The sequence below is a fragment of the Telopea speciosissima genome, chromosome 5, assembly GCF_018873765.1.
Source record: "Telopea speciosissima isolate NSW1024214 ecotype Mountain lineage chromosome 5, Tspe_v1, whole genome shotgun sequence".
In the NCBI taxonomy this organism is placed as follows: Eukaryota; Viridiplantae; Streptophyta; class Magnoliopsida; order Proteales; family Proteaceae; genus Telopea; species Telopea speciosissima.
The window spans coordinates 42,059,049-42,084,795 of NC_057920.1; the positions used below are offsets into that span (position 1 = coordinate 42,059,049).

Consider the following 25,747-nt stretch of genomic DNA (forward strand, 5'->3'; position numbering starts at 1 on the left):
GTTCATGGTCCCAACAGCCTTATAATATAGTCCCTAGGTCAGCAGTGTAGCTGGACCAATCCAGGCAGAGTTTCTAAACCTTGTGGGGCCCACTTGGGTACCCAAGGTGTACATAATTATGGACAGATGTGAGGAGGGGTATTTTGGTTATTTACCACCTCCTTACACTGTTCATAGTCCATGGATGGAAGCCCCCAAAGTTAGATCTGGATATCATCCCTTTCTAAATCTCTGGGCGATTCACTGGGTGATGTGTGCATCGCCCAGAGCTTGTTTAGAACGTGAACAGGCTCCAATTCTTGGATTTTGCACCATAGGCAGTGCTATGGTTGATCCCTTATGCATGTTAGGTCATTGTGGACCCCATGTGGAGTAGTTTGCAGTGGTCCACATGGATCACGCCCAGGGAATAGTAACCCAGTTGTGTTCCAGCATATGGCCATGGTTTAGGCTGCATGCAAGGGTGATCCTATATAAAATAGGGTGGTCTGAGGCTGCTGCAACATAGGGTTAGGCTGAGAGCAGCCTGTGTGCACAGATCCAAGCCCAGACTGCTTGTTCTTGCTGCAACAGGGCAGTGCAGTCTGGCACAGAGACTGGTTTTAGTCTTAGGTACAAAATAGCAACAAAAATCACTTCAATATGCTCAGATCTTCCATGCAAAATGTTTGCATGTTGGATCTGAGGCAGTACATGGCAGCCCCCAGATGATCTGGGCTGTCCATGACCAGAGATACCTCCAAAACACAGAGATCCAAGGTGAAGAATAGAGAATAGCATAACAGCATATAGGTATGAGTTTATACCTATGATTGGACTGAAAATACTGCAGGAATCAAGGCTGGGCAGCAGTTCCCCCTCCTTCCCTTTTCTTCTCCTTCCTTCCTTCTTCTCCTTCTCTTTTCTCTCTTTTCTCTCATCTTTCTCTCCCACGATTTGAACAGTAGATGGAGTTCAAATGTGGAGCTGAGACCCACTATTTATAGACCTGTTATCATTAAGGTCTGTTTGGCAGCCTGGGCCCACTTCCAAGAATGCATTTTGGAACTGATTCTGGGCCATTCTGGCCACTCTGGTGGGGTCCACAGGGGTCCAAGGGTATGTGGTGGTTCCCAAGACTCCCATCTACCTCTGGAGAGTGTCCATGGTTTGTAGGGGTGGTCCCCACACTTCTACTAATTAAGATAATGCTTTTTACCACTCTGGGCGATTCACTAGGTGATGTGTACATCGCCCAGAGCATCACCCAGAGAATACAGCAAAGCTGTATCACCTTAGGCTTGCACAGGGGCTTGGCCCAGGGCTTAGGCCTTACACTTACACCTCCCCAGGGTCAAATGCACCTCTTTTCAGGTTTGGCCCCCACATTTATGAGGAGGAGAGAGATTACCTGGAGTTTATGCAGTACATTATACTGTGGGCAGTACAACTGCAAGGGTCTGCAATCCATCTTCTGACAGGTATGTGGGAGAACATCCTCGAGGGTTCTCTATTAAATTCAACCACTGGGGTGGTACTCCACAGTGTGCTTGGATGCCATGTCAGGGGTTCTTGTCCTTCATTCATAATTCCCAGCCTGTTAGGGTCAGGTTTGACATGTATCCCTGGTGCGGGCTTCTAACTCCTTCCCGCGATACACCCATTGAGTTGTCGGAGAGGACCAGTCAACTCCAACATGCTCTCCATGGTCAGGCTGACTAGCCCTCTGTGATTAGTCTGTGTAGTCACCCATCACCATTCTGGTATAACATTTTCTTTCTCTGACATTCAGCCACAAAATCACCTTTTCAATGTAACACAATTCTATTCCTTTTTCTCTTCTCCTTTTTCTCTTTTATATAGATACTCCCATCGACATCCAACACCTTAACCCCTGTTGGCAAGGGTTCGTAGCACTGGAGATGATACTCTAGCCCAATGCATTCTATATGGCATAGTATGAGTCAGGGGTGTCAACCGCATCCCATTCTATGGGTTACCACAGGCCTCATTTCCAAGCTAGCTATGACATCTAATCTAGCAGTTCCACATACAAGCATCATTTTCCATTCTCAATGTTCATCAGACAAGAATTCAGAACTTAGACAAAATACAAGGCAATTAAAGTAATTGAACATAGTAAATAAGGTTGTTGTAATTGTCATGACTCGTTAGTCATGTTACATTTACACACATGCTGTAATTTCACTCATCTTGTACTAGTCCTACTTGCTCTGCAGTCAGCTCGGTCCTGGCCGGTATCTTACACTGTACCTCGAGCTCGGGGTCAAAACCTAAGCTAACCGGATCATTAAAGTATGTCAAACATATTTTAAAAGTATATTAATGTCCTAGGGTTGATCTAGGTTTAGTTGGACTCAGCTTTGAACACACAAGTATCTATTGTAATTCTCTGTGACTTGCACTGGGCTTTCGGGTCAAACTCCCAATGCATCATCCAGAGATGCAGGGTTCATCTTTCAAGTATTTTTACAGCAAGGTATGCCTATACATGGCCCTATCAATCCCATAAAATAGTACCGGAGTTCTCAGCCTATGTGAGACTAGTCTGTATGTGGGATCCTGGCACTGTGGGGCCCACTTGAGCATCCAAGGTGTGGATGAAAGCAAGGACCAATGGGGTAAAGTTTACAGGTTATTTTCATTCTCTCCAAACTATTCTAGACCTGTTGGTGAAGGTCCAAAAGGCTAGAAACAGATTTGTGCCCAAACAGCACCACTGGGCGTTTGGGTCAATCGCCTAGTGCATGGCCAAGTGCATGTTAAACATGAGTTTTGGCTCCAAAACTTGGATTTGGCTGCTGGTTTGGCCAAGATCACGATCAGGGAGATCCTCATGAGGATTATGGCCCTAAGATGAAGCTAAATGGAGTAGGTTTAACGGATCCAAGGTTTGGTTATCCAATTGGGAATTGGTTTTCTGACATCACAGAGAATGGCCTATCATGGCTATGCTTAGGCTGTGGATTCGAATTTGGCTGCATGCAAGGCATGGATCACCTGTGTTACAATAGGTCTGGTTTTAAGCTTAGACATGAAGAAATTCATATGTATACAAGGATCCAGGCCTGTACTACATGATCTGGGTGCAACTCTGCAGTTTTAGCTCATCTCAGAGACTGACTTCTATTTCCTATACAGTAACAACTTTCAATCTCAGTTTAATGGCTAGATCATGCATGCAGGATCCAAAGCTCCTCTAGGCACCTAAGTGATGTTCTTAGCATTACTAGCTAGAGACTCATCCTATAGACACATGAATCAGGTGCAACATCAATGGACAACAGTGTTATGAGCTAAAACATGTTACCTTCAAGCTGTGGAGATGTTCAATCCAATCCCGAGTCCAATTCTCTACTCTTTCTTCCTTCCTTTCTTCTCTTCCCTTCTCTTCTTCTTCCTTCTCCTTCTCTTTCTTTCTTTCTCTTTGATGTAGGAATAGTAGAACGAAATAGAGAGGTTGGGCCCTCCTATTTATAGCCCCTATGGCCTTAAGGCCTATTTGGCCATGATGTGCCTCTTTCAAAAATGCATTTTCAAGTGCATTCTAGCCCATTTCAGCTGCATAGGTGGGGTCCACTAGGTTCTAGAGGTGGGTAATGATTTCTAAAATTACCATCTACCTCTAGGTGGTGTCCACAGGATGTATGCATTGTTCCCATATGTTTGGAATAAAAAATAAGAGTTTCAACCACTCTAGGCGTTTCACTGGGCGTTTAAGTCAATCGCCCAGAGAATGGATCTCTATTGTAATTGCTTTGGCCTTACACAAGGGCTAAGGCTTCCACTTGGGCACTTCACCAATGCCATTTCCAAGACAAAATAGACATTTGAATGGGCATGGCCCCCATGTATTTGTCAAAGAGAGAGATTACCTGGAGTTGGAGCTGTACATCAGGCTGTGGGCTGCAACTGCATGGGTCTGCAACCCATCTCCTTATAGGTATGATGGATGACATCCTTGGAGGTTCTCCACTGAATTCAACCACAAGGGTGACACACCACAGTGTGCTTAGGTGATTGGTCTCAGGCTCCTGTCCTTTAAGCAAAGTTCCAATCAGTCTAGGGCGGGTTTAACATTTCTCCCCACCTTACAAAAATTCCATCCTCGAAATTGGCTTACCTAGTACCTCGAAGAGTTGAGGACATTTATCTCGCATTCTTCCTTGCATTCCCATGATGATTCCTCTGTTGGGCAGTTTTCCCATCGAACCTTAACGAATGCGACCATGCGGTTTAGGAGATTATGCTCCTTTCTGTCTAGTATCTCTGTCGACTGTTCCTCGTAGGTCATATCAGCATCCAGCTACTCAGGTTTGGCCGAGAGCACATGTGTCAGGTTGTTGATATATTTCCTTAGCATTGACACATGGAATACATCATGGACGCCTTGTAAGGACGGCGGTAGTGCCAGTCGATACGCTACTGGTCCAACCCTCTTTAGGATTTCATATGGGCCGATATATTTTGGGCCTAGTTTACCCCTCTTGTTGAAGCACAGTAACCCCTTTGTTGGAGAAACTTGGAGAAATACCTTCTCATCGACTACAAATTCAATGTCCTTCCTTCGAATGTTGGCATAATTCTTCTGTCTGGACTAAGCCGCTCTGATCTTTTCCTTGATCACATCTACCTTTTCACATGTTGCCTGTATCATTTCAGGTCCAAGATACTTCTATTCTTCGACTTCGTCCTAGTATAACGGTGTGCGGCACTTCCGGCCATACAAAGCTTCATACGGCGCCATGCCAATGGTGGAGTGATAGTTGTTATTGTAAGCAAATTCCACCAAGGGAATGTGGGCGTCCCAACTGTCCTTCATTTCTAATATGCAGGCTCTGAGCATGTCCACCAATGGAATTGTTCTTTCCGATTATCTGTCCGTCTGGGGATGGAAACCCGTGCTGAGATTTAGCTGGGATCCCAGAGCCTATTGCAGACTCATCCAAAATCTTGACGTGAATTGGGGGTCCCTGTCAGACATAATGCTGACGGGCCGGATCACATTTTCAATGTATAGCTGGGTGAGCTTTTCCAATGAATAAGTTACCTTGATGGGAATAAAGTGAGCTACCTTCGTTAACCCGTCAACAATCACCTAGACTGCATTCATTCCTTTTCTGGAGTTGGGTAAGTTGGTCACAAAGTCCATAGTAATCCTTTCCCATTTCCATTTGGGAATTGGAAGTGGTTGCAATAATCCATAAGGTCTGTGTCTCTCCGCCTTTATCTGCTGACAAGTGAGGCATTTGGACACGTATAGTGCTACGGTCTACTTCATTCCAATCCACCAATAGTACTTCTTCAGATCTTTGTAATTTTGGTGCTCCCAGGGTATACTGAATAAGGTGAATTGTGCGCCTCCCTAAGAATTCGGTCTTGCACATCATAATCACCAGGCACGCATAATCTATCTCTGAATTTTAGTGCCCAATCATGGGTCAATGAGAAGTCTGGGTCCCCATGAACTCCTTGTTTTATTTCACAGATTATCTTTACTAGGTCGGGGTCTCTAGGCTGCTTCTCAATTGTCTCTTCTCGGATCGATGGATGTATGTCCATAGCTGCCAATTGTATAGCCGTCCCTTCGATCATGAGTTCCAAATCGAACTTCCAGGTTTCTTCTATTAGCTGTTCGTTAATGATGAGCACATTTATGTGTGAAATTATTCCATTTAATTCTGCATTTTTATCTTCTTAGAATGGAGCTACCTTGGGTATTTTCTGTTATTTTTAGGTTTAGGTCATTTTATGTGATTTCATGCTATTTTGGACCATCGGGCAATGTATCTTCAAATTTACACGTAAAGTGGTCTAGTTTTGTTTTCATGGTTGCGAAGAGGGCTGAATTTTGAGCAAGATGGATGCGTCACATTAAAAGTACACATCAGTTTTGAAGCCCATACATGTGATTATTCTTTTTGGGTCAGAAAAAAAATAATGGGCCAGAAAATGAGTTGAAATGCAAGCCTGAGCCCAAGGAAGGATTTGATGCAATCTAGGCACCAGTCTACCCATAGATCGACTCACATGTGATCAAAGGCGAGATGGAAAGAAGTTTCACTGAAGATCCAAGGGCATAATCATAATTTTGAAAAATTGGAAAATTTTCAGAAGGTATCTAATATTGGGCTCATATCGTCCGAAATATTAATTGGAGCAACTTTAATTCTCGGATTGGATCCATCCGGGGCCAAGATGGAGAGATATTTTTAAAAAGAGAATTTTGATTAAATTCTATCTTCTCTCTCTCTCTCGCTCATCCCACTACGGTTCTATCTCTCCTATTTCAATTCTCTCTCTCTCTCTCTCTCCCTCTCAAATCCCTCACGGTCCCACCTTTCCTAATTCTATTTCACTTTTCTCTCTCTTTCCTCTTATATATCTACTTTCTAATCCCTCACGGTTTCTCTCTCTTAGTTTCCCTTCCTTGGAGATATATATTGAAATCTGCCCAGAGAGGATGGGATTCTGAAAATTAGCACCATTACCGAACCAGCAGAGCATCTCCATCGTCTTCTTCCAACGTTTTCTTTTTGGGCTGCAACTTACAGAGATCGCCAAGCACACCTCCATGGATCATCGTCACCATTGCTGCCCCCTGTCTCTTAGCACCATGATCAGCTAAATTCTTTCTATATTTAGGTGTAGATGAACTAATGGTGTTTGCTATTTCAAATTTTGGTTTGCATTCTTGATTGCTTGATGTTGAGACCCCATCCCTATTTGGATGATTTTAATTGATATATTTAGTTGGAAAATTCTGTTTCTGTGATTCATTATTTTTCATTCAAGCAATGGTATTCTGTTCTTATGTGGTTGTACCGATGATGGATTATAGCTGAATGAACTAAGCGTGCCAAGCCCTATAAATGAAGGGCGATAGTACTCATCAAGATAGTTCATACCTAAGAGGAACCCTACATTCTATGGTATTATTAGGTCTGTGGTTATAATAAACAGAAGCATGCAACCGAATTGAATAACAACCCATTGGGGATTCAAACCCTAAAGATAGTCTTCTCCCGTATTTGTATATCGTTATTAGCTTAGATTCGTTTCTATTGTTCGTAATTTAAAATCAAATTTATTGCAATTTAGTTTGCATCACTTTCATCTAATCATCTTAGTAATTTAGCCTTCCAGTTCCCCACAGAACGACCCTTTACTTGCTACTTACTAGATTAATTTAGGATTTTATTTTTAACTGGTTAACGACATAATCAAATTTTGGCGCCGTTGCCAGGGAACCGAAGCACGATTGCTAAGATTGATTGAGTTGTTTTGTGTTACTTTGTTTTAGTTTTAATTTTATAATTACAAAATTTTTATTTTTATTTTTTATCCCTCTATTAGGTTAATTTTAGTATACCTAACATTCTCTTTGTTTGTGTAGGAAGCCAAGTAGATCGAGTAAGGACAGGCTGTCCGTTTGGTTTACTTTTAATTCCTAGACTTTATGTAATTAGGGTTATTTTATGTAATTTTTTTAATTCCAGCATTAGATTGGGTGTTTAGGTTTAATTTTAATTCCCCCAGCCCCTTAAGATCATATGTATAACAGTTCATCGGGGGCAACAAGTGGAATTGCGCAACCACCAACACCAGGTAAGTATTTTTGTTAGTTTTAAATTAGTTATTTTTTTTTTACTTTTTTAGTTCTGATTTTTATTTTTATTAAGTGTTTTTTTTATTAGTTATCACTTTTTAATTTACTAGTTTTAATTTTTGTTTAATTAGCACGTTCAACCTGTGTTGTGTTTTTTGCATTGTCAACGTTCTTTGCACCCCAACCTGACTTCCCTTGACCTAGAAATAGAGCAATCTGTGGCTAGACCTAAGGATAACGATAATAATAATAAAATGGGTGACGAAAACCAGTCAAGAAGGCCACTGAGTAAGTACTTCGCTCCAACTGCCTATACCCCTACATCTTGTATTCAGTTGCCTGCCATTTAGGCTGCTCAATATGAGATCAAGTCCAACATCATACAGATGTTACCATCCTATTATGGACTTGTTAATGAGGAGCCTTACAAGCATCTTGATGAGTTCTTAAAGGTGTGTTCTACAGTCAAAATCCAAAACCTCTCTGAAGATGCCCTAAATTGCTTCTGTTCCCATTTTTCTTAAAGGACAAAGCCAAACACTGATTTCATTCCCTAGATTCGGTTAGGATTTCTACATTGGCGGGGATACAGCAGAAATTTTTTTTTTAAAAATTTCCTCATTGGTCGGACTAATAGCCTTAGAAGAGTCATTACTAGTTTCTCCCAATTAGAGGGCGAACAATTTCATGAAGCATAGGAGAGACTCAAGGAATTACTTAGGAAGTGCGCCCACCACGCTATCCCGAAGTGGCAGTTAGTCCAGTGCTTTTCTGATGGTCTCCGTGACCGATATAGGCAGATGGTAGACTCCTCTTGTGGTGGAACATTTATGCACAAGAATGAGACGGAAGCATGGGATCTTTTTGAAACCCTTACTGAGAATTCCCAACATCATGCTTCGGCCTCTCGGACTGAGATTCCACACATGGGGCAACCAAAGAAGGGTGGTCTCTATGAGATCAATCCAACTATAGAGATGACTGCTAAAGTTGACATGTCCAAGAAATTGAACTATCTGATGTATGTAGGACAGCATTCTATGTCCCCATTCCCATTGAGTTTTCCTAATCAGACTGATGCATGGGCCTTATATGCTAGCCCTAGTCATTATGTGTTACATCCGTACCTGAAATATACCCTTATACCCCGAGGCAAATTAGACCTTACCAAAGGGTAATGCCATGGTGGCAATAGTCAACACCTATGACCTTGAACTTAATATTTTATTATAAGTATCCCCTCGAAGTCTTGAGAGTATGGGTCAAAGCCCCGTAACTTTTCTTGAAGTTTGGGCCCTGACAACATCAACAGAGTCACAAACGGACTCACTTGACTGAATTCGCTCATAGATCTGCCCGTGCTGTTACTTGCCCTTTTGATATATTTTTCTGTGGGACCCACATTTCCGTGTCCTGAACACCATAATTAGACCCTCGGACCAGATGGACCCCCACCCTTACCATAAATTGGTTAATTGGGCCATGAAAGTGAGCCCACAAGACTTAATTTAAACTAAATAATGAGTTTTATATCCTAGCCTAAACCAAACAGACCTTAGAGGACAAATAGATCTTATGAGAAATAGGACTAACCCAAACATGTCCTAATTAACTAACTAGACCTAATGGGTTATGACTTGGGCCAAACAAGACTTAAGGCTTAATTAAACCCAAAAGACTAACTTATGTTTTAGGGTACCTAAACAAACAAGACCTAAGGTCCCTATTAACCCTAACAAGATAAAGCAAGTCTCATATTCCCTTACCTCTCCCCCTCCCAAGCAAACTGTGGAGGAGAATAGGCAAGGAAGAAGAAGAAGTGGAAGTAGGAGAGGAATGAGAGGGGAAGGGAAGAAGATGGAGGCCATGCCAAGATGGCTGACTACCCCACATCTCCTCCTCTTGCTGTCCAGACAAGGTTTGAAGAACAAAAGAAAAAGAAGAGATGGAAAGGAAGGGAGGAAGGAAAAGGAGGTGGATCTTCAAGGCTGGCTAGGGCTAGAATTGGAGCTCCTCTCACCAAGGTATGACCTAAACCCTTGGTACATCCCTCTTTCCATTTCTATTTTGATAAATTCCTTGAGCTTGAGCTAACCTAGGGTTCCTTTGGGACTCAAGGTGAAGCTCAGTCCTTAGTTGAAGCTTAAATGATGCAGACCGAACCCTATTAAAGACTTATATGTGCTACATTTGCAGCCATGGCTGCTAAACCCTTGGTTTTAAACCTTGAAACCCTACCTTTGGACCAAATGGGACCAAATCCTTATGAGATCTTGGATCCATGAGGTAAGCCTAGGTTCTAATGACCCTAGGGAGACCTAAGGCACCCCTTCCATGACCCTGGGTGTAAGGTGTACTCCAAGCTTTAAGCTGGAGGAAAAATCCTGAAAAATCTCAAAAAAGAATCCCAACGGACACATAACCGGATTCACCAATTGTGGTACCGTCCATCAGTCCGACCAATATAATCCCCGTGGCTGGACTTGAATGGATGAAGGAACAGATTCATTCTGTTGCCTCCGCCAGTGGATTTGTTCCCTCTCGGGTATGTCTTAGGGATCGAACAGATGCAAGGGAGGATTAAGATGGCGCATCCGTTCGTGGATCCGCTCGCTCTTGGGTGTGTCTCAGAAATCGAACGGATGCACGAATGGATCCAAGTAAGAAGTTCCATCCGTGGATCCGCTCCTTGTATTACCTTTTGGCTTGAACGGAGTAAGGGACAGATTCACCCTGTTGCTTCCATTTGTGAGTCCGCTCGTGCTGTCTTGGTTGAAACTTAGTTTTAACTTTGGGGGCACAATATGGGACCCCTCTATACATCTTTTGATGATTGCTTTTGTATTTTTAGGCTACCCAACTCAATGGATAATTGGTGCACCGGTGAGATTCATGTCAACCACGTCGGGTGACACCCGAGTTCGATGAGTAGGTTTTGGGTGACTTTGTTGGATTTGAATATATATATTAAGCAAACTTTATCATGGTATTATATAATTATAAGCATTGTGCGCATTACATTATTTACCTCAAATATGAATTACTATGACTGTGATATAATTCTCACCATTGTATCAGGTGACGGTGCTGGGCGTGCCGGTACCGAAACCCCAGAATTTAAATTATGAAACTGGTTAATTGTCATCCTGATCTGTATGCGCCATGCCATGCTGGTACCCGGGTACTAGATGGAATGGGACATTGATGCACCTAGAATACCTCTCGGGATGATAGGACTTGCATGTAGTCTATCTGTGGCTAGGATGCTTGCTCCCTTATGCTACAACCCTTACCAACAGGGGTTTATGTGTTGGATAGTCTGAGCACCAGTTGCCTGTGGAGGTGGGAGAGGCCAGGTCAAGGGTAGTGATGGCTATCGAGGTCTGCCATTGGGTCGTCTGATGGCTTCTACCAGTGTAGGCTCCCGTGTGATAATTGAGGTTTCCCTGGGGCAATAAGTTAAGTGACCCTCAATGTCTCCCGAGTTATCACAGTAGCATAAACTTAACTTATAGAATTGTGTGTTAGGTGAAAAATGAATCTAACATTAGCATGCATCATATTGCTTGAAATTGTTTGTGAGTATGTCTGTGCATTCCCCTTTGCTCCCTCACTAACTAGTGTAACTAACCCCGTTGCGCAACCCCTTTTTAGCTGATATGCAGGTAATCTCTTGATGAGCACCATTGGATGCGAATCAAGTGGAGCCGGTGGCTGTGACTTGGATGTCAATGTACACCCAAGAATGGTGCCCTAGTGGCGTAATTTATTATTTAATTTCTGTATTCATCCAGAATCATGTATAAACTTTATGTTTAATTATAAGGAGAGAAATGAATGATTACAAATGTTGAAATTGTACTACTTGTTATCATTAGAGAACCGATGCTCTATAATTCACATGATTTAATTAAATTTCGCTTCCGCTAACTCTGTAATTGGAACGATTTATTCCATTTGGGTACGTTCCTTGCTATTATCATGACTTGATGACAAGGTGGACTGTGGCTCAGGACACTGTATCTATGATCCTGGTAGGTTTTGGGATGACATTGGTTATCCCAATCACCCCCTTTATTGTAAAATATCTTTCATCGGATTGGAGGCATGATATTATGTGACAGACTATCCTTTGGCTGCACAATACCCTGAATTTGTTCAGAAACAGGTACAAGTGGCTCAAGGTTTCCCTAAAAACCAGGTAATGATCCTTTTTCCAATACCTATAACTCGGGATGGCAAAACTACCCAAAATTTTCATGGAGAAACTCAGTACCTAATAATCCTCCAAACCCACCATATAGGCCACCATTTAATGTTCAATCTAATGCCTGTCCACCCTATCCTCAACCCCAACAGAATCAATCCTTTGAGGAAAAGGTGCTAAAAACATTAAGTGGACTCGAGCAGAACATAAGCTGCTACACTCACATACTCAGTCCATTAATAAGCTAGAGAACCAACTGGGTCAACTAGCTGATGCTATAATCACGAGGGAGGCTGACCAATTGCCAAGCCAGCCAATAGGTAATCCAAACAATCAAATGGGTCCAGGGAAAGAACAGGTCCAATCGGTCACAGTCCTAAGGAGCGGCAAAAGGGTGAAAAAACCTAATACACCCTTAGCCACTAATGAGACATTGCCTACTAAGTTTCAAAGCCAGGGAGAGGTTGAGTCAACCCTAGAGAATTCTGGTGGTGGTGTAGAAACACATGAGTCCATTACTAAAATACCACCTATGAAAATCACTCATCAGTTCCAAAGGAAGGGGTTGCGCATTCCCATTGTGGAGGTACCATCACCTGACTCTTACATTCCAAATGTCCCTTTTCCCCAAGCCCTTCAGACATCAGCCCCATACTATCTGGATAAAAAGGGTGAAAAGATGCAAGAGATGATGGACTTGTTCCAACAAGTTCGCATCAATCTCCCCCTCTTGGATACTATCAAGCAAGTTTCTGCCTAGTCTAAGTTTTTGAAAGACCTCTGCACCCAAAAGCATAAGTTGAGAACTCAGATCTCTAAGATCGTCCATTTGACTGAACAGGTTAGTTCAGTAATTTTCAGCCACCTATCCCCTAAGCTTAAGGACCCAGGTGCGCCTCTTATTTCTTGCATCATTGGAGATCTCTCCATAAGTAGGGCACTACTTGATTTAGGGGCTAGTGTGAATATTCTCCCTAGTTCAGTCTATGACAGATTTGGATTAGGAGATTTAAAACCCATTGAGGTTATCCTTCAGTTGGCTGATTATTTAATCAAAACACCTCGTGGGTTATTAGAAGATGTTTTAGTGAAGGTGGAAGAATTGTACTTTCCTGTGGATTTCCTTGTCCTGGATATGGATATAGCCACCACAGCCAAGCTTCCCCCTATCATTTTAGGGTGTCCTTCTTAGCTACTGCAAATGCTTGCATAAATTGTAGATCGGGTGCCATGGACATATCTTTTGGGATTAAGAAGCTTAGGTTCAACATCTTCAATGCATCCTTAGGTTTCTTTAGGGAAGAAGAGTGCTTTACGTTGGATTTATTAGACGAAGTTGTGGCTGATCACACTTCCCACATGCTTATTGATGACCCTTTGCAACACTATGTAATGTTTAGAGAGGAGTTTGAGGCACATACTGAAGAGGTGACTACTTTTTTAGATTCCTCACCCGCTTCCGAACGACCATCTTGGACAATTAGGTTTGAGCCTCTCCCCCCTTTAGCTACAGCTCCCCAACCTTCTTCTCTAATATCGCCTCCAAAGTTGGAGCTTAAACCTCTCCCTTCCACCCTTAAGTATGAATTTTTAGGGAAAGGAGAGACCTTGCCTATTATTATCTCATCCGATCTTTCGTCTAGGCAAGAGGCTCAACTTTTAGAAGTTCTTTTTGAGACAAGGCCGCCATTGGTTGGTCCTTGGCTAATCTTAAGGGTATTGACCCTTCAGTCTGTATGCACAGAATCTATTATGAGGAGGGAGCAAAATCCTTTAGGGACCCACAGCATCGTCTGAACCCTAATATGAGGGAAATAGTGAAGAACGAAGTAGTAAAGTGGCTTGACGCTGAAATCATATACCCCATCTCGGATAGTCAACGGGTCAGCCCCACTCAGGTTATCCCTAAGAAGTCCGGATCACGGTTGTTCCCAACGACCAAGGTGACCTTATCCCAACTCGTACCACTATGGGTTGGCGTGTTTGTATTGATTATCGAAAGCTGAACAAGGTCAGCCGCAAAGACTACTTTCCTCTACCCTTTATTGATAAGATTTTAGAGAAATTGGCTGGGCAGAGCTACTTCTGTTTTCTTGACGGTTGTTCAGAATACAATCAAATTCCTATATATCCTAGTGATCAAGAGAAAACCACCTTCACTTGCCCCTTTGGTACATTTGCATTCAGACGCGTGCCCTTTGGGTTGTGCAATGCTCCGGCCACATTTCAAAGGTGCATGATGTCCATCTTTTCTGACATGGTTGGCCAATCTTTAGAAGTTTTCATGGATGTCTTCTGTCTTTGGGTTATCTTTTGATGAGTGTCTCCACCGGTTATCTCAGGTTCTTAAATGGTGTGTGGAGACAAACCTCATTCTTAGTTGGGAGAAGAGCCATTTCATGGTTCAAAAGGGTATTGTCCACGACCACATTATTTCTACATGAGGCATTGAGGTTGACCCGACCAAGGTTGATTTGATTGCTGAGTTACCCCCTTCCACTTCCGTTCGGCAGGTCCATTCTTTCTTGGGCCATGCCGGCTTCTATAGGCATTTCATCAAAGACTTTAGCTTGATTTCTAGGCCCTTCTGCAATCTACTTGCAAAGGATGCCCCTTTTATCTTTGATGATAAATGCCTTCATACTTTTCACACCTTTCGTGATTCATTGGCTAAAGCACCCATTATGAGGTCACCTAATTGGTCTCTCGCCTTTGAGATCATGTGTGACACGTCCAACTATGTTGTTGGTGTTGTTTTAGACCAAAGGGTTGATGGGAAGCCTGTTGTGATTTACTATGCTAGCAAAACCCTCTCTGATGCTCAAATGAATTACACCACTACTGAGAAGGAGTTACTAGTAGTAGTTTTTGCCCTTGATAAGTTTAGATCATATCTTTTGGGCTCGAAGGTGATTGCCTATTCGGATCACGCAGCTCTTCAGCATCTCCTATCCAAGCGTGATGCTAAGCCGAGGCTCATCTGATGGATTCTCCTCCTTCAAGAGTTTGACCAGGAAATTTGAGATAAGAAAGGGTCAGAAAATGTTGTAGCAGACCATTTATCTCGTATTCTCCTTGATCCTTCCACCTCTAAGTTGGTTCAGGAAACCTTTCCCGATGAGTAGTTATTTGCTATATCGTCTAAACCGGCTCCTTGGTATGCCCACATTATGAACTACTTTACAAGTGGGAAGATACCTTTTGATTGGGGTATATCAGTTAAGGATCGCTTCTTCTCATCGCTTAAGTACTACTATTAGGAGGATCCTGAGTTATTCCAATACTGTGTGGATCAGGTCATTAGACGTTGTATCCCTGAGAGTGAATTCCAGATTATTTTATCTTTCTATCATACTCTCACCTATGGGGGACACTTTAGTGGTAACAAGACTGCAGCCAAGGTGCTGCAGAGTGGCTTCTATTGGCCTACTTTATTTTGGGATGCGCATGTTTTCTGTAAAACGTGTGTTAGATGCCAACAGGTTGGTAATCTTTCCCGACAAGACATGATGCCCCCAATCATATTCTAGTCATTGAGATTTTTAATGTTTTGGGGATTGATTTCATAGGCCCATTCCCTGCCTCGTTTGGTCATGAGTACATTCTAGTGGCAATTGATTATGTTTTGAAATGGGTAGAGGCTAAAGCAACTAGAACCAATGACCATAAGGTTGTTATGTCTTTTGTCTAGAGTCACATTTTTAGCTGCTTCGGGTTCCCTAGAGCTATCATCAGTGACGGTGGCTCCCATTTCAAGCACTGGAGAGTTGGAGCCTTGTTGAGAAAGTACTCCATCACTCACAAGATTGCTACTCCCTACCATCCACAGACATCTGGTCAAGTGGAGGTTTCTAACCGTGAGATCAAGCAAATCTTGGAGAAGACAGTTAGACCTGACCATAAGGATTGGTCCACTCGTCTAAATGACGCTTTATGGGCTTACCGGACAGCTTATAAGACTCCTATTGGTATGTCTCCATATCGAATAGTTTTCAATAAAGCTTGTCATCTCCCAATTGAGTTGGAAGATAGGGCATTTTGGGCTATCAAGACATTTAACTTTGACATGTCCGAAGCTGGCTCCACTCGTCGTCTCCAGTTATCTGAATTGGATGAATTGCGCAACAATGCTTATGACAACTCGTGACTCTATATGGACCGGACGAAAGCTTTTCATGATAAACATATAATCTGAAAGTCCTTTGAGCCCAACCAGCGAGTATGGTTGTTCAATTCCAAGTTGCACTTATTCCCTGGAAAGCTTAGATCTCGGTGGGATGGCCCTTTTGTGGTAGTTGATGTTTCCCCTTATGGTGCTGTGGAGGTTCGTAACCATCTGATTGGGCATACCTTTAAGGTCAATGGCCAATGACTGAAGCTGTATGTAGATGTCCTTGCTGATGGCCAACTTATTGAGTCATTGGAGTTGCATGATGTGACCCTTGACTCTCCATGAGTCATTCTGAGTCTGGCTAAAAACTCTAAACTTAGCGCTCTTTGGGAGGCAGCCCACTATTTTTTGTTTTGTACTTTTGTTTCTTTTTGTGTTTGTTTGCTTTTGTTTGTTTTTTAGGTAGCTGCTACTGATTGTTGGATGCATTGTTCTGCCATATATTGTTGATTTCTGGTACACTCCTTCCCTTATCCCTGTTTTTATTCTTCTGCATGCATTGAGGACACTGTATACTTTACATGGGGGGGGGGGGGTTGAGACCGATTGGCAGATTTTTATTTTTTGGCTTTTGGTAAGTTTTACATGTTTATCTGTTACTTTGATGCGAAACGCAGAAGAGAGAGACTTAGGTACCCTAATCTGAAGTAATGAAAACCCTGTTGAGAGGACAGTAGCTAGTATGTGTCCTAAGGTGGGTTTTGACTCAGACAATAAGAGCCCCATCTTATCTGAAGGGACAGACCAACTGGCTGTCTTTTGTTTCTTTGAGCTTTTGGTTAGGAGTTGAGACCAAGTTTAGTTTTGGCGTGACATAAAAATAAAATTAAAAATTAAAAAAAGAGAGAAAAAGAAAAAAGAAATAAATGAAAGTAAGAGTTGAATTCCTTGGAGCTAAACAGGACACTCCGTCTCAGGAAGCAAGGTGACTTGATCGACACTCCTTGGGGTGAAACCTCTGAAAAAGAACTCTAGCATCACTATCCTTGTGGATATATGTAAGAAACAAAGCTGCCAAGTAGCTCGAGTATCTTGTGTAGTGACCCTACATGGCATTTGAGGAACAGTAGTGGAGTAACAAATGGAGTTCATTGTGAAAAAAAAAAAAAAAAAAAAGAAGAGAAGGAAGAAATGTCATTGCCTTGGTACAATTGTATGGTAAAAAATGCTCCGAAGCCTAAAGTCCTTGGTGCCCTTAACGTCATGAGTGGTCTTACCTTAAGTAAGGTGGTGTTTGGAAGATATGGGGAGATTCCCTAATTAGGATGTGTACCTGTTGATAGAATCAATATTGGGTATTAAGAGCTTAAATGTGGGGGTACATTTGTCTTCTTGATCTTAAGTAGAACATCTTATTGTTGGATTTGGTGTGTGCTTCTTGCCCATTGTCAAAATTTAAAGCCATCATGAATTTTGTGTGTATATTCCCTACAAACACTCACGAGACAAAACTCATCCACTAGGGGTTTAAAGGCTTGTTGCACATGCTAAGTGCAACCGTGATTCCTACGAAAGTGAGTTAGGATTTTTGTTTTCTTTTTACTCGAGGACTAGCAAAATCTAAGTGTGCGGGTATTTGAAGAGCACATTTATGTATGAAATTATTCCATATAATTTTATATTTTTATTTGCTTAGAATGGAGCTACCTTGGGTATTTTTTGTTATTTTCAGGTTTAAGTCATTTTATGCGATTTCATGCTATTCTAGACTATCGGGCATCGTATCTTCAGATTTACACGTAAAGTGGTCCAGTTTCTTTTCATGGTTACAAAGAGGGCTGAATTTTGAGCATGATGGACGTGTTGTATTAAAGTACGCATCAATTTTGAAGCCCATACATGTGATGATTCTTTTTGGGCCAGAAAAGAATAATGGGCTAGAAAATGAGTTGAAATGCAAGCCCGAACCCAAGGAAGGATTTGATGCAATCTAGGCACCAGTCTACCCATGGATCGACTCACATGTGATCAAGGGCGAGATGGGAAGAAGTTTCATTGAAGACCCAAGGGCATAACCATAATTTTAAGAAATTGGGAAATTTTCAGAAGATATCCGATATTGGGCTCATATCGTCCAGAATATTAATTTGAGCAACTTTAATTCTCGGATTGGATCCATTCGGGGCCAGGATGGAGAGATATTTTCAAAAAGAGAATTTTGATCAAATTTATAATTTAGATTAAATTCTATCCTCTCTCTCTCTATCTCTCTCATCCCACTATGGTTCTATCTCTCCTATTTTAATTCTATCTTTTCTCTCTCTCTCTCTCTCTGTCCCTCTCCCTGTCAAATCCCTCACGGTCCCACCTTTCCTAATTCTATTCCACTTTTCTCTCTCTTTCCTCTTATATCTCTACTTTCTAATCCCTCACAGTCTCTCTCTCTCTCGCTTTCCCTTCGTTGGAGATATATATATATTGAAATCTACTGAAGCCAGAGAGGATGGGATTCTGAAAATTAGCACCATTATCGAACCAGCAAAGCATCTCCATCACCTTCTTTCAGCATTTTCTTCTTGGGCTGCAACTCGCAGAGATCGCCAAGCACACCTCCATGGATCATTGTCACCATTGCTGCCCCCTGTCTCTTAGCACCATGATCGGCTAAGATCTTTCTATCTTTAGGTGTAGATGAACTAATGGTGTTTGCTATTTCAAATTCTGGTTTGCTTTCTTGATTGCTTGATGTTGAGACTCCATCCCTATTTGGATGATTTTAATTGATATATTTAGTTGGAAAATTTTGTTTTTGTGATTCATTATTTTTCATTCAAGCAATGGTATTTAACTCTTATATGATTGTACTGATGATGGATTATAGCTGAACGAACTAAGCGTGCCAAGCCCTATAAGTGAAAGATGATAGTACTCGTCAAGATAGTCCATACATAGGAGGAACCCTACATTCTGTGGTATTATTAGGCCTGTGGTTATAATAAATCAAAGCATGCAACCAAATTGAATAACAACCCATTGGAGATTCGAACCCTAAAGATAGTTTTCTCCCGTATTTGCATATCGTTGTTAGCTTAGATTCGTTTGTTTTGTTAGTACTTTAAAATCAGATTTATTGCAATTTAATTTTCATCACTTTCATCTAATCATCTTAGTAATTTAGCCTTCCAGTTCCCCATAGATCGACCCCTTACTTGCTACTTGCTAGATTAATTTAGGATTTTATTTTTGATCGGTTAACGACACGATCAGCTAATGACCAAGGAAGTGAGGGATGCAGTTTGGGATTTTCTACTCAATGCATCCGCCACTACGTTGGCCTTGCCAGGGTGGTATTGAATATCACAGTCATAGTCCTTTACCAACTCTAATCACCTCCTTTGCCTGATGTTTAACTCCTTCTAAGTAAAGAAATACTTCAGGCTCTTATGGTTGCTGAAGATCTCATTCTTTTCACCATAAAGATAGTGTCACCAAATTTTTAATGCGAAAACTATCGCAGCCAACTCTAGGTCATGAGTTGGGTAGTTCTTCTCGTGTTCCTTCAACTCCCTTGAGGCATAGGCGACTACCTTTCCTCTCTGCATTAGTATGCCGCCCAATCCTGTTTGGGATGCGTCTACATACACCACCATGCCGTCGGTGCCATCTGGAATGGTTAGCACTGGTGCCATCACTAATCGATTTGTTAGTTCTTGGAGACTTTCTCTCAAGTGTCGGTCCATTCAAACTTCGCACCCTTCTTCATTAGCTTTGTCATCGGTGCAGAGATGTGCAAGAATTTTTTGATGAATCGGCGATGATACCCAGCTAATCCCAGGAAGCTACGAATCTCTATGGCATTCTATTGAGTCTCCCACTCGAGAACTGCCTTCACCTTGTCTGGGTCTACTTTGATGTCGTCCTTAGTGACGATATGTCCCAGAAACCCAATCTGGTGGAGCCAAATTTCACATTTGCTGAATTTGGCGAACAACTTGTGTTCCCTCAACCATTGCAATACAAACCCAAGGTGTTGGGCATGCTCCTCCTCACTTTTGGAGTAGACTAGAATGTCGTCAATAAATATAATGACAAACTTGTCTAATACATCATGGAATACCCTATTCATCATGTCAATGAATGCAGCTGGGGCGTTGGTTAACCCGAACGATAGCACCAAGAATTCATAATGTCCGTACCGGGTTCTAAACATCGTCTTATGAATGTCGCTACTCTTGATTTTCAACTGATGGTACTCAGACCTAAGATCAATCTTAGAGAAAACTCTTGCACCTTGTAATTGATAGAATAGGTCATCGATGCGTGGAAACGGGTATCGGTTCTTAATTGTGAGTATGTTCAATTCTTGATAATCGATGCACATTCGCATGCTTCCATCCTTTTTTCTTTACGAACAACACGGGTGCTCCCCAAGGAGACACGCATAGTCGAATGAGTCCCTTCTTCAACAAATCTTGTAAATGAACATGTAGCTCTTTTAGCTCCACGGGTGCCTTGGATACAGGTGCTGCACCAAGGATAAATTCGATCGCGAACTCCATCTCTCGATCAGGCGGTAACTGAGTCAGATCTTTCCAAAAAATGTCAAGAAACTCCCTAACAATATCAAGTTCTTCCAATGGCTTAATCTTTGCCTTGGTGTCCATTACTGTGGCCAAATAGCCCTGACATCCTTCATTTAACAACCTTCATGCTTGAAGAGCGGATAAAGTATCCTCCTGGGTTTCTTCATCGGTTCACTTTGGTAAATGAAAATCGAGCCGTCATTCAACTTGAATATGATCTTCTTCTTTGCACACAGGACGTTTGCCCCATAGGCGGATAGCTAATCCGTACCTAATATTACATCAAAGTCCTTCATGTCGAACTTAATCAGTCGGGCGGTTAGGTTCTTCCAAAAAATTTCTACTAGACAGGGGTCGTAAACTTCCTTCAGGCTCATGATGCTTCCAGTTGGTGTGCTAACTACTACATTGTGCCCTATGTCCCTCGGTTGAGTGGTCGTCCTATCCGTGAAAGGAATAGAACCGAAAGAGTGGGATGCACCTGAGTCGAATAACACTCGCGCGAGGGCGGACGATATAGTCAAGGTACCTAGGGTTTGTGTAAAATAAGGATGCAGTCAAATTCCTTGCACCCATTGGTTTGTTTTCTACAATTTAGTAGTGTTAAGCGGACTTACCTATCATTACTTCTGGGTTCGCCTCCGCTTCTTTATTGGTCAGCGCAAACACCTTCCCTCACGTCTGGTTGTCCCATGCTGATAGGGTTGAGCAGGGGACTGGATCGGCAAGTATGCATTGTATCCGTGGTTCGCATAATCCCTAGCCATGTGCCCAGCTTTGTGGCATACAAAGCATTTATTGGATAGTGTAGCTGGGGAAGAGGCCTGGCTCACTTGGCTCATTGCAGGTTGAGATGGCGGAGTAGCAGTTGTCGCTTGGCTTGGAGTGGGTTGTGCAGACCAATTGTAGGTGGGACGAAAAGGGCTTTGGCCCACATCTTGCAGTAGGTATTGTATCGGGCTGGGACTTAAGCTAGTTCCTCAAAATGTCTTATTTGGCCACCCGAAGTTTTGATAGTTGCTTTGCCTTTTGCCCAATCCAAGCGATGCAGTAGCGTTCTCCTTCAGTCTATCCTCTATAGTCTTTGCTTTGTCGACCATTTGTGCGTAGTCCTGAATGTCTAGGACCAATAGAATAGACCCAATCTCTGGCTTAAGTCCTTTCTCAAACTTCTTTATTTTACTAGCTTCCCCCTTCATATGCTCTGGGGCAAAATGAAACAAATCTCCAAACCGTTGCTGGTAATCCAGCACGGTCTTTGATCCTTATACGAGAGTAGAGAACTCAACTTCCTTCTTGTCTCTAAAACTCTCAGGGAAATTACTTTTAAAGAAAGCTTCTTTAAACTGATCCCAGGTAGGGTTAGGATGAATTGCCTCCAAGTTAGGCTTCATTGCCTTCCACCATGCTTCCGCCTCATTTTACAATTGATACCCAACGTATATCAATTTCTATGCATCGGTACATTCGAGTACTTCGAATGTTTTCTCTAAGGCGTTAATCCACCTTTTCGGTTGCATTGCCTTAAAATTTAGTTTGGAGAATGTAGGCGGCTGGAGCTTCTTAAATCTCTCCATCAGTTTAGCTATGGAGCTTTTCACCGCATGTTGAGGCACAGGTGGTAGATTGGAGGGGCCGGTTGGGTGGTGGTGGTGGCACTGCTCACAGTTGCATCATGGCCGCGAACTATATAGACATCTGGCCTAACAACTCCTGTTGTTGCTGCATGGTCTGCATCATGGTAGTCATGATGGTGTTCACCTCTCCAGCTGTCATACTTGGTTGCGGTGCAGCTGCAGCAGTTGGGGCAGCTATCTGTACCGGGTTTGGGATGTCTCGGGGTACCCTTAGCGAAGTAACCGATACTTTAAAGTTCTAAGCTTCAGCTCTATCTGGTAAATCAACTTCTAGGACGAATCGAGGGCCTCTTCCTCGATGACCACCCCGATTGGATCTTGTGTTGACCATGATTGATTTCTGAAAGAAACTTTATGTTTAATATCTCCACACCTCTTGGCGAGGGACAATTATAGCTCAACTTAAGCATGTAGGCTATCATTTCTATATATTTAGTGTAATATCATTAGCATTGTAGCAAGGGATAATAACTACCAAGGATACATCCTAGTAGGTTGCAGTTGTTGACAATTTCATGTATTGAATGAGTTTTATGATATTCTGAATCATGTAAAATGACAGAACAAGGTTTTATAATAGGAAAGACAATGGTTTGGTCTATACCTGTACCTAGCAAGTAAGTCGCTCCAATATCTTTCCTATTATATAGGCCTGTATGTGTAGGTACCCTAGGTCACTCCTAACTCCGTCTGCTAATGCAAGGTAAATGACACAGTATTCTGATCGACTAATATCAGCAAGTGCCAGGTAGACAACTAATTGCTTCTCTGCTTGGGTTTTAATTCTTTGGATCTGAGCTAGTCTCTTTCTTAACTGCCTAATGTAAAGCATGTCGTTTGGGGTCTTTCAGGCCCAAACAACATAGTCAAACCTTACCATGGAGAAATTTTGGACATTAGGCTCCTATGGTTGTCTTAATGTAATGAACATTCTTAACACTATATGAACTTAAGCAGCATGATCAAGAATCTTAAATGGAATAACTCGAGGGTGTACACAAAACAACAGTACTCTACAGAATCTAGCACCCCATTCGGGTACAGGCATGTGTAGTGAATGAACTAACCATACCTACCTATAATCTCCTGTGTTAAACAATGAACCCGACTAGACTGCTGACAGGTTATGTTTTAATGCAAGTGAGGTGATATTGGTGGGGTCTAAAAATTTTGTAAATGACATAGATGCCCCTAGCTATACATTCCTATTTATCTATGTTTGAGTTTTCAATCACACAACACTCTCACATAAGTTCATACATCCATGCTTATATTCATTATTTATGTATAGGTACGTGTAAGCACAATAGGTTCTTCCTAAATTTTCTTTTTCTTTTTTTGCATTGCATTGGCATGTTTATTCCATAGTATACAAACCATACCGCAGGTAAGCATTATCCGAGGCTTTGGTAGCGACATGGAACCTTCAACACGATATCAACATCACGTCATACGATGTGGACACCTACATATTCCATTTCAAGCATGACTTGGACATGCAAAATGTCCTAGTCGAGTCTCCTTGGTCTGTTGCGGGGAATATCTTGGTTTTGGAGAGGTGGAATGAAACACAGTCATGAAACTTCCATAAGGTGGAGATGTGGATTCAGCTTCACTCGGTACCTCTAGAACTGTTGAACCTCCAGGTACTTTATAACTTGCATCAAAGGTTGGTTTGTCATCAAAGGCTATGATCATAGAGGGTCTCCACCTTAGCCAAAGATAGCAATTCCTTTGGGTCCGTGTTTAGCTTGATATTACTCGACCACTTCGGATGTCCATTATTGTTAAGAGGAGATTAGGAGTTCACATATGGTATTAGTGAATTATGAGAGGTTGCCCATTTTTTGTTACCATTGTGGCTGTTTCAACCATCAGGAGAGTCGTAATATTTGATTCGAAGGCTTTCAAAATCATCATTCAATTCTTGGTTATGATCCAAAATTCTGGTGACCTCTCCTACCTCAAAGGTTGTGCAGCTCTGATATCAGAGGGGTGACACTGACACCTCGGTTGATTAAGACGTATCCTACCATTTCTAACGTAGACGGAGACGATGCATATAGGAACACTACAAGTGCCAGAGAAGATCCTTGCTTCCCTTCACCAGTGACTACGGATAGGCCTTCGCCAAAGCAGTTTGGTGTGGACGGTGGACAATCATCACTGGCGGTTATGGTTTCAAGCAACTTTGCACCTTCCCAAATGAAAGTAGTAACACCTTGGACGTTACAGACGATGCATTTCCACCACGTAATGAGGGCAATAATATTTCCATGGTTGCAAAAGTTATTCCCGTTCCAAGTGGCATTAATCCTTTATTGTTCGGAGAGTTCAAACCAACCCTTATTACCCATCAAAACCCATCAATCCCATCCTTATCTCATGTCTCCCTCAACCCACATCCACCATCCCATTTGCTCCTTATTCAGCATTCAACCTCATCATTATGTTCATTTATTACCCGCCCTCCAATTCATAACCGAAGTTCCAGCAATGAGTTTCACCCATTAGCACATGTTGTGGAGCAAAGTCCAGTGGAGTGGACCACATCCTCTCATTTATCCAATATAGTAACTACCCTACTACAAATAAATTCATTGCCCTCCTTATATCCATATCAATTACACTCAGCTCCACTCACCCCTCCGACCGATAATTTAGGCAATCAAATCCTAAATTATTTCCAACATATCCCACACACCCTGAAATTACTCAAGCCTTAACCTCTCTTCTCCCACACTTATTAAGTTGTAACATCTCAACCGTAACCCAAATCCAAACCCGAGCAACCAAACCATTTCATATCCCTAACCCATGAACCCGACCCAAAGCTGCACCTTACAATCTCTAAAACATCCAAGAGTAGTTTTGGATGATTCAATCCTTATGGAAGATATAGAGATGGTTCATCAAGATTGTTGGTGGCAGTAGAATCGGTTTGGTACGGTACTAAATGTATTACAAAATTATAGAGACATGATCTCAATGAACACATGTGATAATGAATCAATCACTGGGATGAGTAGGTTACCTAGAACGCACTGATGGCATGTTTCTCCAAAGGAATACAACACAAGAGTATGATCACCAAAGTTTTGTTCCAACTCCAATGGCATAAACCCTAGCTTGAGGAAGAAGACTTTCTTTTCTCTCTCAAGAACTGTCCCTCAACTGTTGAGAATGATTATGTTGTCACACTAGGGTTTGAACCAAGCCTCTCTTCAAATAGAAAAGCCTTAATCAGGAGATTACAAATCAATGGTCAAGATCTTATCAAGTGGTGTAATCCTAAAGGGTAGTCTTTTAAGTTGTCCATAATTACACAAAAGAAAATCTCAACTCTACACTTTAAAGTTTTCCTTAATTGCACTAAAAGACATTTTTACAAAAGGTGTAACCTAAAAAACCCCCAATGATAGAAACTTTCATTACATTTTCTCCCTACACTACTAACATCCAAAATGCACCCTCACAAGTATGGAAATAAAACATCCCATCAAAATTGCAAGTGCATTGCATAATTAACCTTGAGTATTAGGCCCAATGATCAATCAAATTATTTGAAACATCTTTTAAATTATAATATCTAATATTACC

At 41.9% G+C, this 25,747-nt stretch overlaps 1 non-coding gene across 1 annotated transcript; it reads right to left on the bottom strand.

Moving 5' to 3' along the window:
* Positions 1-8,244: 8,244 nt before the first annotated feature.
* LOC122663447 lies at positions 8,245-8,351 on the bottom strand. The gene has a single exon (XR_006333119.1). It is a non-coding gene; the product is annotated as a small nucleolar RNA R71 (small nucleolar RNA).
* Positions 8,352-25,747: the final 17,396 nt, after the last annotated feature.